Below are 12,299 nucleotides of genomic sequence, written 5' to 3' on the forward strand. Positions count from 1 at the left end.
TCCAGAGTGTGGTGTGCCTGACCACAGGTCACCTATTGGTTTACAGGGATGGTGTACTTATTGTAAACATTAGAGTATAAGATAGCTTTTGTGTCTTGTGTTATCCTTACAAATCTGAATATATCTGCAAGGGTGTAGTTGTGAGTGAAGGAGTATTGCAATATAGTTCATCTTTCCTTGTTTAATATATGTTTTATTCTTTTGTTAAAAGTTCATCAGCTGACTCCTGTGACTGTTCAATAGTCACCCTCCATGTTTTTAAACAAAAAATAAAAGTTAGGATCTATCAAGCTGGGCTCTACCCTGGGATTTGGCTTGTCCAATAGTAACATCAGCTGCAATCATAACAAAAGGGGTTCTCAGGATTCTGTATTAGAGCCACTGCTTTTCTTGATCTATATTAATCATCTAGATGCAGTTGTATATGACACAACTTCAAAATTTGACTATGACACAAAACTTGAAAGTTCTGTGAACTGTGAGGACCGTAGTGATAGACATAGTGATAGCATGTACAAGCTGGTGGAATGGATGGAAATGTGGCAAAATTTAATGCAGAGAAGTGCAAAGTAACAAGTTTTTGTAGCAAGAATAAGGAAAGACAATATGAAATAAAGGATATATTTCTAAATGGGTTGCAAGAGTAGAGGGACCTGAGGGTGTATGTGTCCATGTCATTGAATATGGCAGGACAGGGTGAGAAAGTAGTTAAGACGACATGCAGGATTCTGGGCTTTATAAATAGAGGCATAGAGGACAAAAGCAAGGAAGTGATGGTGAACATTTATAAAGCACTTATTCTTCTTCAACTGGAGTATTGTGTCCACTTTTGGAAGAATGTGAAGGCATTAGAGAGAGTACAGAAAAGATTCATGAGAGTGAACCCTGGGATAAGACTCTTCAGTTATGTAGATAGATTGGAGAAGCTGGGATAAAAACAAAAAACCGCGAATGCTGGAAATCCAAAACAAAAACAAAATTACCTGGAAAAACTCAGCAGGTCTGGCAGCATCGGTGGAGAAGAAAAGAGTTGACGTTTCGAGTCCTCATGACCCTGGCAGTTCTGTTGAAGGGTCATGAGGACTCGAAACGTCAACTCTTTTCTTCTCCGTCGATGCTGCCAGACCTGCTGAGTTTTTCCAGGTAATTCTGTTTTTGTTTTGGAGAAGCTGGGGTTGTTCTCCTTCAAGATAGGAAGAGAGGAGATTTGATACACTTATTCAATATCATGAGGGATTTGGACAGAGTCCCATGGTAGGAAGGGTCGAGAACCAGAGGACACTGACTTAAAGTGATTGGTAAAAATAGCAGAGGCAACATGAAGAGCTATGAACTGCAGGACTATGACTTAGTGCAGGAAGGTGGGATTGGGCTTAGCAGCTCTTCATCGACTGACATGAACACAGTGGGCTGAAGGGTCTCCTTTTGTATTACAAATGTTCAATGATTCTTTGTAAAATTAGATTTTCCCCAATTTAAAACTTAGACCAAGAGTAAATCTTTGTCCTTTTCCATAACTATATCAAGCAAGGAGCGATACAAGTTCAGCATAACTTCTCTACTTTTCATTTTTATCCCTCTAAAAATAAATTCTATTGCCTGGTATGTTTTTATTATGACAATATTGACCTACATTGCGATTTTTAATAATTTGTGTATTTCTTTTATTCATTCAAAGGATAATCGTTGCCGGCAAGAACAGCATTCCAGCTATTCCTCACTGCTCTTGAGAAAGTGGTTACATGAGATTTCTTGAACGCTGCAATCATCTGGTTAAGGCAAACTGACAGTGCTGTTGGGAAGGGAGCTCCAGGTTTTTGATCCAACAATGGGGAAGGAAGAGCAATGTAGTTCCAAGTTGGCATGGTGTATGATTTGGGAGAAACTTGCTGGTGTTTCCATGTGTCTGTTGCCCTTGTTCTGGCTGGTAGAGGTCATGGTTTGGAAGGTGCTTTTGAAGGAGGATTGGCGAGTTGCTGCAGTACATCTTGTAAATGGTAGGCACTGCTGCCACCATGTGCCGACAGTGGAGGGATGAATGTTTAAGGTGATCGTTCGGGTGCCGATCATGATCCTGAATGGTGACAAGCTTCTCGAGTGTCGTAGGTGGAGCACTCATCCAGTCAAGTGGAGGGTATTCCATCACACCCCTGACGTACATTGTTGATAGCAAACAGGACCTGGGAAGTCAGAAGGTGAGTTACACGCTGCAGAATTCCAGCCTCTAATCTGCTCTTGCATTCACAGTATTTATATGGCTGGCCCAGTTAAGTTTCTGGTCAATAGTAAGCCCAGTTGCTGATGATGGAAGATTCAGCAATGGTAATGCTGTTGAATGGCATGGGGAGGTGGTTAGATTTGTTCCTGTTGGGGATGGTCATTGCTTGTCACTTCTGTGGTACAAAATCTTGGCTGCCATTTTATCAGCCCAAGCCAAAACATTATCCCAGTCTTGCTGCATATGGAATCGTTTTCCCCCATTCCCATTTCAATTTATCTAGGGCTCCTTGATGCTGCACACAATCAAATGTTGCCTTGATGATGTCAAGGGCAGTCACTCTTACACCAACTCCTGAATTCAGCTCTTTTGTTCACACTTGGACTAAGTCTTTAATGAAACATGCAGCCGAGTGTCCCTGGAGGAACACAAACTGAGGACTGGTGAACATATCATTGCTGAGTAAGTGCTGTTTAATTGTACTGTCAACAACACCTTCCATCACTTTGCTTATGATTAAGAGTAGACTGAAGAGGTAGTAATTGACTGGATTGGATGTGTCCTTTTTTGTGGTCAGGACATACATGGGGAGTTTTCCACATTGTTGGGTAGATCCCAATATTGCAGCTGTTTAGGAATGCCTTGGCTCAGGAGGCAGCTAGTTCTGGAGCACAAGTCTTCAGTACTACAGCTATGATGATGTCAGAGCCCATAGCCTTGGTTGTATCCAGTGCCTTCAGCCATTTCTTGATATCTCATCGAGTGAATCGCACTGGCTAAAGACTGTAATCTGTGATGCTGGGGACCTCAGGAGGAGGCAAAGATGGATTATTCACTTGGCACTTCCAGCTGAAAATAGTTGCAAATGCTTCGAGCCTTGCCTTTTGCACTGATGTGCTGGGCTTCCCCATTATTGAGGATGGGGATGCTTGTGGAGCCTCCTCCAGTTAGTTATTTAATTGTCCACCACCATTCACGATGGAGTGTGAGAGAACTGCAGAGCTTTGGCTGTGGGATGGCTTTGCTCTGTCCATCGCAATCAGTTTCCACTATTTAACATGCATATTATCCTGTATTGCAGTTTCATCAAGTTGGCATCTCATCTTTGGATATGTCTGGTGCTGCTCCTGGGATGCCCTCCTGTACTCTTCATTGAACTAGGGTTTATCCCCTGGCTTGATGGTAATAAAGAGGGATGTATATACCAGGCCATGAGGCTACAAATTATGACTGAATACAATTCTGCTGCTGCTGATGGTCCACAATGTCTCAGGGATGTAGTTTTAAAGTGCTAGATCTGTTCTGAATCTATTCCATTTAGCACGGTGGTAGTACCATACAATACAATGGAGCATGTCCTCAGTCTCCACAAGGACTGTACAGTGGTCACCTCTGCATCTGAGACAGATAGGTTGATGAGGATGAGGTCAAGAAGGTTCTTCCCTCTTGTTGGTTCTCTCCCCACCTGACACACATCCAGTGTGGCAGATATGCCCTTCAGGACTTGGCCACTCCATTAGTTGTGGTGCGATCAAGCCACCCTTAGTGATGAGCACTGAAATTCCTCACCCGGTGTACATTCTGTTTTCTTGCTACGGTCAGTGCTTCCTCCAAGTGATGTTCCACATGGAGGAGCATTGATTCATCAGCCAAAGGAGAGCAATAGATGGCAGTCCATGTTTGCCTTGATGCCATGAGATTTCAAGGGATCTAAAGACAATGCTAAGAACTCCCAGGACCACTCACTCCTGATTGTATACTACTGTGCCACTACTTCATTGGGGTGAAAGGATATACTCGGTTATGGAGGAGGAGTCATTTGAGACATTGAAGGCATTATTCGGTGAGTATGACTATGTCAGGCTGTCACTTGACTAGTTTAGGACAGCTGTCTCAATTTTGGCACAAATCCCCAGATGTTAATAAGGAGGACTGAGCAGGGTCGGCAGAGCAAGTTGTGCCCTTTTCATTTCCAGTATCTAGGCCAATGCCAGGAGGTCCATCCAGTTTATTCTTATTCAACTTTTCTGTTGTGTTTTAATACAACTAGGTGGCTTGGCAGGAAACTTCAGAGGGCATTTAAGAGTCAGCCATGTTGCTGTGGGTCTGGACTCACATACAGGCCAGTTTGAGCAAGAACTGCAGATTTCCTTTCCTAAAGGACATGAATGAATAAGATGGGGTTTTACAACAATCCAGTAATTTCATGGTCAGGTTAACCGCCACTAGCTTTTTATTCCAAGTTTTATTAACTAATTGAATGTAAATTCCATCAGCGGCAGTGGTCCTCCACATCTAGGCCTCTGGCTTACCAGTCTGGTAACATTAGCACTATGCTATCGTTCCCCTTCTATTATCAGATCCCTTTGTTCCTCTATCCCATTTAGCTTCTTATTTTCCAGATAATATGACTTCATTATTCTTACCAAAATGTAATAGAATCATAAGAATGGTTACAACACAGGAGACCATTCGGCCCATCACATCCATGTTGACTCTCTCCGTGATCAACTCAGCTAGTTCCACCTCCCCATTCTTCAGATAATCATTTGATTCTCTTTTGAAAGCCACGATTGAATCTGCCTCCACCACTCTCAGGCAGTGTATTTCCAATCTTAATCATTTGCTGCATAAAAAAAGCTTTTGCTCATGTCACCTTTGGTTCTTTTAGCATTCACCTCAAATCAGTGTCCTCTGGTTTGTGACCCTTCCGCTCATGAATGTGTTCAAACCACTCATAATTTTGAGCACCTGCATCAAATCTCCTCTCAACCTTCTCTTCTCCAAGGAGAACAATTGAGACTTCTGTAAACTATCCATGTAATTCCAAGTCCCTTATCCCTGGAACCGTTCATGTAAATCTTTTCTTTATCCTCTCTAATGCCTTCACATCCTTCGTGAAGTGTGGTGCTCAGAATTGAATACTAAACTCCAACTGAGATCGAACTAGTCCTTTATGAAAGATCCACCAGGTCTTCCTTGCTTTTGTGCCCTTATATGCCTTACATTTATCCAAGCTTAAATTCATTTGCCAATCATTTGTCCATTCTGCAAGTTTACTGTCTTCTTATAATATGTTGCAGTCTTCCTCAGTGTTGACCATCCCTCCCCAATTTAGATCCATCAGCAAATTTTAAAAATTTCTTTTTGATTCTAAAGGTAATACAAGTTCTTAATTGTGATTCCAACACTAATTCTTCTAGGACCTCACTTCCCACCTTTGACCATTTCAATAGCTTTCTTTTACTATTACTCTGTTTTCTGCCTTGCAGCTAGCTAGCTAACCATTCTACTTATGCCTCATTCCCCACATGCTTTGACCTTATCCATCAGTCTATTATGTAGTTCCTTATCAAAGGCCTTTTGGAAATCTAAACATTTATTCCATTACCATTGAAGAAATAGCAGAGATTAGACAAAGTGCTCAAGGAGGTTAGTCAAGCAAGCCTTTCCCTTTTGAAATAGGAGTGAAGATAAAAGTCCTGAATTTATACCTGGATAAGAAAAATGCTTTGATCTGGTGCATGTGGAGTCATTTGTGCCAGGTCAACACTGCAAATTATGCAATATAACTTTGGACTGGTTCAACACTTTTCAGAAACAAACCTGCAATATTCTTTTTAAAACTGCTGAGCCTATACATTTTAACATGAGAGACAATTACCAAAACAATATAAGATGCTTTTCTAGAGTACTGTGTGGAAAATAATCTTCTGTATATCCCTCCCTATCTTAAGTTTATGTTTGACATATGTACAGGAGGTGACATCTTACCCAAGATTCTCTGCCTTAAGTGGACAGAGCTGGTTGGAAACACAGAGAGAGAGAACACAAGCTAACATATGCTGGTGGTGGTGTGGGAGGGGAAAGATGAAGAAAATAAAGCTCCAAAATGGCAGTTCTACAGGCCTCCAACAGACCTTAATATACATTCTACCAGCATATCAAAAGACCAAAAACAAAATGTTACATACTTGTAGTTCTTCATATCAATTTGTGTCTAAGTGCTTCCGAAACACACTTTTTCTCAACTTGCATGTGCCAATAAGGCTATGTCCAGATGTCTGTCATTCTGGTTAAAACATCTTCACTCTAAGTCTCCTTTAGAGTTGGAGAATTTCTAGCTTTCCTGCAAAATTGCTGTTGCATTATTTACAATGATTTTTTTGAATGAGACAGGGGCAGAGAGAGAACAGAGAAAGCAAAGGAAAACCTGTGATCCCAATGAAGTATGGCATGGTTAGTTCTTATCAAATCAATGAACCATTCCTATATTATTCCTGGCTAATAACTGCCCCTTGGCACAAAAAGTGCATTATGGAAATAAATATTGTGATGAGGGATGAAGTTAGAACAAATTGAGACTCAGCATCCATTTCCTCACTCATGTCTTTTCTCTAGTGTACCTTGGACTTTTTTTTTACAAAAACAGCAAACACACATCAATGCAAATTGCTACTGTTGAAACTGTTAACTTTTTCATTTCATTCTACAGGAAAACATTCAAAATTGTTAGGAAATAGAGATAGTTTAAGTGAGTTATACTTGTATTTGTGGGTGTTAGGAATGAGTTTTAGCTTTAAAGTTTAAGTTTGATTTGTATTTCTGTATCTGTATTAAGAAAGGTCAAATTGAGTTCTAGTTTCACTTTAAAAGTTGCCTGCATTTCTAATAAGTTTTAGTTAAACAAACAAGGGTAGAGAAACTGGGCTGTTGCCTAGCAACAGGGGTCCAGAAAGGCAGGTCCCTCCTACAGACACACAGGAAAACTAAAGAAACAGCAGTTTTGAGTTCAGGTTTTGAAGACTGCTGCCAAACAGAAGTCACCTAGAAGGGACAAAGAGCTGGTCCCAAGCTAAAATTGATTGAAAGTAGCTGCCAGAGACAGGCTGGAAAAAGGGACAGATAGCAATTCCCAATCTAAAGAAAAGGCCCGAATATCCAGGGGAGTGGAACGGGAGAATATCCCAAGCAGACCTTCTTGTCACAGGAAGGTCGGGAACCTGGAAAGATCCTGTTAAGTGAAGTTAAGAGTGAAGGGCAGAGAGAAAGGCTCCAAGCTTCAGATTTAAAGAGACAAACGCTGCAGAAAGCAGATTTAAAGCGAGAACAGCTTACAAGAGGCAAGGAGGTCCAAAGAGACAGCTGAAGGTCTGTAACTCTTTGCTGTGGGCATGTGAAACAGCGGTGTACTGTTAACAGTTCAGTCAGTGAGAGAGAGTGCTTAGAAGACAGCTTGAATGCATGCAGTGACCCAGGGGAGAGGAACATCTGAAGGAGAGTTCGAAACCCTGAAGGTGAACCCTTGTGGAAGGTGTCTGAGAGAAAGCTCCAGTTTGGGAGAAGATTCCAAGGCAAGGTCTTGGAGAGTGGAAATTGGAAACCCTCATGTGAAGGACAGAGTTCAGTGAGACTGGTTGGCTCATGTGGTGTAATAAGCGTCTGGGGGAGTTGAGGAGAGAGCCACTGCATCTGTTTGGGGTGATACCTGTCACTTGGTTTCAGAGTATGGTGTGTCTGACCACAGGTTGCCAACTGGTTTACATGGACTGTACTTACTGTGAACTTTAGAGCATAAGACAGCTTTTGTAACATGTTATCCTTACAAATCAGTATATGCCTGTAAATATATAATTGTGGGTGAAGAAGTATCATAATATAGTTCATCTTTTCTTATTTAATAAATGTTTTATTCTTCTGTTAAAAGTCCATCAACTGACTCCTGTGAGTCTGTTCAGTAACTATTCTCCACGTATCTAAACAAATAAATAAAAGTTAGGATCTATTGAGCTGGGTTCCATCCTTGTCCAGTGGTAACCTCAGCTCTCTCTCATCATAACAAAATGAATACAAACTAAATATGCAGCTTTTGTGCTCTCCCCCCACCCCCACCCCACCCCATTCGTTTTACAGAAATATATATATTACAGGAGTAATTTAATTTTTACACAGCACATTGATCCAGATCTGAAAGAAAAATGATAGATCTGGTTTGAAACTTAACTTCATTTGTTCTGAAGTTAGATAATGTGTTTTCCTACTTTAAATTCTAAATTTAACAAGTTGACAAGTCTAAGTGCTACATCAGTTTTTCTCCCTTCATCACAATGCAGGTTGAAGTGGGCCAGGGTATTTACAGAAGCTGCAATGGGACAAAAAGCAAAAAACAAACTATTTTGAAACTGGATATTTTAAATTTCATGACTGGAGAAATGTGTTCTCTTTGAAAGATTAAAATTTGAATACATGGTCCAAACACATTTTCTAATATGTTTATTCAACCTCTGCATCCTTTTGTAGCTTCTGAAGGGCCCAATATTTGATACAAATTACACTCAAAGCCTTCTTTTAGACTTTTTCAGACGAAAAGACTGCAGATAATAGCTCACGTCCTTGTCGCAAAAAGGAAACTGAATAATTTTCTGCAACAGCTAACATTTGTCAGGAGTCAACCTCCAACTGCCATGGCAGTCTGGCTCATAAAATCTTCATAAAAGCTCTTCTCATTATTGCTCTACTTCAACTTTTTAACTTATGCTCAAGTTCTATGATGTCAGCAGTTACTCCAGCCATTGTTTCAACAGTTTAGTCTGATAAGAGGAATTTGGAATAATGGCTTGACAGAAGCAACAGGCTGAAAACTGCACTACCTGGTTTCAGCTTTCTCTGCATATCTTTGTGATTCTTCTTTCTTTCTCGTATATTTTGAACTGCTTTCATCTCTCCTCACTTTCTTGCTACGCCTTTCCTTTAACTGAAAGAAGGACAACAACAACATTAGTTTCTTTGTGAATATAGAAGTCTTTGCTTATCTTATTCTCAAGCAGTTGCTCACTATTAACTTCACACTCTCCCAGTTAATTCTTCCCATCAATTTTCCCCATCATACAGCTTTTGTCTCCTTCCTAGTTTCTGATATGCATTTTTCTTTCACTTGCTCAGAATTTCCTGTGAAGAACAGTAGACCCTAAAGGAACAGCTCTCACTACTGTTCTGTTGAAGGGTCATGAGGACTCGAAATGTCAACTCTTTTCTTCTCCGCCGATGCTGCCAGACCTGCTGAGTTTTTCCAGGTAATTCTGTTTTTGTTTTGGATTTCCAGCAACCGCAGTTTTTTGTCTTTAGCTCTCACTACTCTATTGAGTCAGTTAATAGTCTCAACACGCAGGAAAAAGACAATTGTATCTATTAGCAAAATACTTGGAGTAACCAAAATTAAAAATATAATAAAATTATTATAATATTTATCAAGGCATGAATGCAGCCAATTTACATATGAACATATGAAATAGGAGGAGTAGGCCATTCAGCCCCTTGAGCCTGTTCCACTGTTTGATAAGATCGTGACTGATCTGATTGTGGCCTCAAATTTACTTTCTTGTCTACCCCTATACCCTTTGACTCCCTTGTCAATCATGAACCTATCTAACTCAGTTTTAATACTATTCATTGGCCTTGCCTCTACTGCTCTTTGGGGAAGAAAAATCCACAGACTAATGACCCCTCGGAGAAAAACAATTCATAGAATCATATAGTTATACAACACCGAAGCAGACCCTTCGGCACATCGTGTCTGTGCCGGCCATCAAGCATCTATGTACACTAAACCCATTTTCCAGTACTTGGCCCTAGCCCTGTACACTATGGCATTTCAAGTGCTCATCAAATTCTCATCTTCTTAAATGGGAGACCCCCTATTTTCAAATTGTGTTCCCCAGTTCCAGTTTCTCTTAGAAGAGGGAAACATCCTCTCAGCATCCACCCTGTCAAGTCCACGCAGGGTTTTATATTTCAAAAAGATCAACTGTTATTCTTCTAAACTCCAATGGATACAGGCCCAACCTTTCCTCATAAGATAACCCCCTCCATCCCAGGAATCAGTGTTGTGAACTGCTTCTCACATCCTTTCTTAAGTAAGGAGAGAAAAACTGCACACAGTACTCCAGATGTGGTCTCACCAATGCCCTGTACAAATGCTGCAAAACCTCCCTACTTTTATATTCCACTTCCCTTGCAATAAATGACAACACTCCTAAATGCCTTCCTAATCACTTGCTGTAACTGCATAGTAACTTCCTGTGATTCATATATCAGGATAACTAGATCCCTCTGTACCACAAAGTTCTGCGATCTCTCTCCATTTAAATAACATACTGCTTTTATAGTCTTCCTGCCAAAGTGGACAAGTTCACATTTTCCCACATTATACTCCATCTGTCAAATTTTTGCCCACTCACTTAATCAATCTAAATCCCTTTGCAGACTCACAATTTACTTTCCTACCTATCTTTGTGTCATCAGCAAATTTAGCAACCATACATTCAGTCCCTTTACCCAAATCATCAATATAAATTGTAAATAGTTGAGGCCCCAGCACTAATCCCTGTGGTACTCCACTTGTTATAGCTTGCCAACCTGAAAATGATCCATTTATCCCTTCTCTCTACTTCCTGTTCGCTAACCAATCCTCTTTATATGCTAATGTGTTACCCCTTACACTATGAATTTTTGTTTTGTGTAGTAACCTTTGATGTGACACCATGTCAAACTTCTTTTGGAAATCCAAGTACATCAAATCTACTGGTTCTCTTTTATCCATGTTGTTTGTTACTTCCTAAAAGAATTTTAATAAATCAGTCAAACATGATTTATCTTATTCAAAACCATGTTGGCTCTGCATGATTGCACTAAGATTTTCTCAGTGCCCTGCTGTAACCTTCTTAATAACAGATTCGAGTATTTTCCCTATGATAGATGTTAGGTTAACTGGCCTGTAGTTTCCTGCTTTCCGCCTCCTCCTTTCTTGAATAGAGGAATTACATTTGCTATTTTCTAACCTGTTAGGACCTTTCCAAAATCTAAGGAATTTTGGAAAATTACAATCAACACATCTACTATCTCCGCAGCCACTTATTTTAAGACCCTCGGGTGCAGACCATCTGGTCCTGGGATCTTATCAGCCTTTAGTTCTAATAGTCTTCTCAGTACCTTTTGCTTGGTGATTGTAATTGTTTTAAGTTCCTCCCTCCCTTTCACCTCTTGATTTACAAATATTTCTGGGATGTTATTTGTGTCTTCGACAGTGAAGACAGATGCAAAATATCTGTTTAATACTTTTGCCATTTCCTTATTTCCCATTATTAATTCCCAAGATATCACAACTTTGTTTCAAAGATCCAGGAACCCTTCAAGTCAGTCTGTGTTTACACTGCTACATCCAGCAGTTGAATCATAAAAATTGATCTATGATTCTGCACCAGAACAAGAGAGCAGGGTTTAAAAGTGCAAACACGACGAGATGGTCTAAGGGCATTGATATCCCAGAATCCAAACCAAGCAAGCACCATGTAAAGAGTATTAGAATTCTTACATGCACAGTTATTGTGAAAGCAAAACTAAAACATCAAACACTGTTGAACTTGTTGGTCAATAAATTTCAAGATAAAATTCTCTAACACCTCAAATAACTGTGAAACAGGAACCTGAAATCCCTGTAAAGTAATTTGTTTGTGGCTGATTTGGTAATTTGTGCATTTTTATAGTTACACCAGTTTGAACAAAATTATGAGAAACAGAATCAGTTGTGATTTCTGATTGCGATATTAAGGGTACTTAAGATCAAACAGGTTATCCAAGAAACTGTAACAAGGTGACTTTTCCATATCGCAGATTAAGAAGGTGACTTTTCCATTTTACTGATTACTTTAGCACTTCTTAGAGAAGTATAAATCCACATATTTTCAGAATTTAGATGTTTGTTTGGCAAAGCAAGTTAATGCATAACCTTCATACTCATCATCTTATCCTCATCAGAAATTCCTTTTCAACAGCAACACTAAATGATGCAAGTCTCTTGAAGAAAATCTATTTATGGGTCTGTAATATGCGGATTCAGTGGTTCTAGCTGGTATTTTTGCAATTCCACAACTACCACCACCTTGGCTGCCAATGTTTCCTAGAATTTCCATCTTAAATCATTTGGTAATGTAAGTTAATCCATTTGCTGCAATATTTCATATTTTGAAATCTAAAATAGATATCTTTGCATGACCTTACAGCTTCTAAATTACACTGAAACAAA

The 12,299-nt window shown here is 39.8% G+C and overlaps 1 protein-coding gene across 5 annotated transcripts in view; it reads right to left on the minus strand.

Annotated features, from left to right (window-relative positions):
• The window catches only part of unkl (unk like zinc finger), a 154,415-nt gene that overhangs the window by 110,408 nt on the left and 31,708 nt on the right, over window positions 1-12,299 (minus strand). For 2 of the 5 annotated variants that reach the window (XM_041205959.1, XM_041205960.1), the window contains exon 2: window positions 8,869-8,972. The exons of the other annotated variants lie outside the window; for them this stretch is intronic. The gene's annotated coding sequence lies outside the window, so the exon portion shown is untranslated. The remainder of the gene's footprint in view (window positions 1-8,868; window positions 8,973-12,299) is intronic. 5 annotated transcript variants of the gene reach the window in all.

Source organism: Carcharodon carcharias, chromosome 15, assembly GCF_017639515.1.
Source record: "Carcharodon carcharias isolate sCarCar2 chromosome 15, sCarCar2.pri, whole genome shotgun sequence".
Lineage (NCBI taxonomy): Eukaryota > Metazoa > Chordata > Chondrichthyes > Lamniformes > Lamnidae > Carcharodon > Carcharodon carcharias.